This window comes from Prionailurus viverrinus, chromosome F2, assembly GCF_022837055.1.
Source record: "Prionailurus viverrinus isolate Anna chromosome F2, UM_Priviv_1.0, whole genome shotgun sequence".
Classification (NCBI taxonomy): Eukaryota; Metazoa; Chordata; class Mammalia; order Carnivora; family Felidae; genus Prionailurus; species Prionailurus viverrinus.
This window is the reverse complement of record NC_062578.1, coordinates 21,059,548-21,061,760: the sequence shown is the minus strand read 5'-3', so window position 1 is coordinate 21,061,760 and position 2,213 is coordinate 21,059,548.

The following is a 2,213-nucleotide window of genomic DNA, read 5'->3' as shown; positions in this document are numbered from 1 at the left end:
GTCAGATTCTGTCTCCCTCTCTCTCTCTGCCCCTCCCCCACTCACACTCTGTCTCTCTTTCTCTCAAAAAATAAACATTAAAAAAAATTTTTAAAGACAATGTACTTTTGCACATTAAGATAACAAAAGAAGGAGGAAAAATATATAATCCTCTTAATAGATGAAGAATAGAAAATCTGGTAAAATCCAAAACCTCTCAGAAAATTAAAGTTAGAATAAAATTACCTTAATCTGATAAAGTATATCTACCACAAAAATTTGTAACAAATATCATCTTTAACGTTTAGAAATGTTAGAAACCTCCAAGATCTACATCTAAATAAGAAGGCCCTCCAGCAACATTTTTATTTAACAATATATTTAAATCTTAGCCAAAGCAAATAAGACAAGATAATAAAATAAAAGTTATAATATGGGGAAGGATAAAAAAAAACTCTCCTTATTTACAGATGACATTATTGTATAAATAAAAACTCCCAAAGAAGTTATAGATTAATGGTTATAATTAAGTGGATTTAGTAAGAATCCTGGATATTAGGGCAACACACACAAACACACACACACACACACACACACACTGAACAGCACATCAATATATCCGCAGTAAACAATTAGAAAATAAAAATATTTATTAATACTAATAACATAAGCATCAAAAGCATCAAATACCTAGGAAGAAGTTTCATGAAAGATCCACAAATTCTGCACAGAAAACTGCAGAACGTCATTTAAGGAAATTAAGAAACACCTAAATAGGCATGAACTTCTGGGAAAATGGTGGAGTAGGAGGATCCTAAGCCCACCCCATCCCACAGACACACCTAGATAACAGCCACATTAGTGCAACCAACCCAGAAAATACCCAAAGACTAGCAGAACAGATTTCCACAGTTAATTGTAGAGAGGAAGCCACATAGCAGAGGGTAGGAGGGGTAGAGATGCGGTCAGAACCAAACTCCTGGCGAGACTAATTACAAACGGGAAGGACACCACAAGCACAAAGAAGGGAGAAAAGCAGACCCTAAGCCAGGCACCCCAGACATAGGGGACCTGCACTGGGAAGATGAGGGCCTTAACATTTGGCTTCGAAAATAAGTGGATCTTAATTTCAGAAGGCTTTACGATCAGCAGGGCTTAAATCTGGGTACTTTAAAACAGCAGGCTTGGCTCTGGAAGAGCCAGAGAGTGACAGGAAACGGGGTCCCTGCCCTTAACAAGCCAGCATAACAAATAACCTTGCTGGAGATATAGACAAAAACAGCAGTTTAAAAAGCACATTCGGGGCGCCTGGGTGGCTCAGTCAGTTAAGCCTCGGACTTGGGCTCAGGTCATGATCTTGCAGTTCATGGGTTTGAGCCCCGCGTCGGGCTCTGTGCTGACAGCCTCAGAGCCTAGCTCAGAGCCTAGAACCTGCTTCAGATTCTGTGTTGCCCTCTCTCTTTGCCCCTCCCCCACTTGCGCTCTGTCTCTGTCTCTCAAAATAAACATCAAAAAAAGTTTTAAAGCACCTATAGTATATGAGTAGAATATTTTTTCATTAACTTCAGAACATGTGTTGGAGGGGCAGGGATCTTTAGGAAACTTCTCCAAAAATGAAAGTGCTATTAGCAGGTACCATATCTCTTCCCTACCCCCAGACTACCCCAGCCTGGATGGTGGGACACTTGTAGGCACCAGTGTGAACACCTCTAACTACCTTGCTAACACTGCATGCCCGGCATTCACACTCTCCTGCAGATCCAACCCACCCCACTCAGCAGGAGGGAGTCCTTCCCAAGGGGCTCCTGCCATGTCACTTGCAGGATGTGCAATCCCCATCAGGGATCGGCATTACCAAAGAAACTCTTGCCCTGGGAGAGGGGAAGATAACCACCACACCAGTTCCACTGCAGCCCCAAAAGACAGACTGAGGGCAGACATATGATCTGACTGCTGGCCCTGCCCACCAACAAAAATTTCTCAGGGAGCATCAAAGGGAGAGCATCCTGCAGTTTGGTGTGACCAGATCCCCAGCAAACAGGCTGAGGGCAGGCATCTGATCTGACTGCTGACACTACCCATCTATAAGCCCACGGCAGCCCCAAACTGACCCCTTAACAGCACATTGACCAAACCCTGCCTGGTGCACCCACAGCAGGCAAAGTGGGCCATGGCAGCCAATGGGACTGAAGGTCAATGAGGCTCAGCCACAACACTAAGGCACACACAAACCA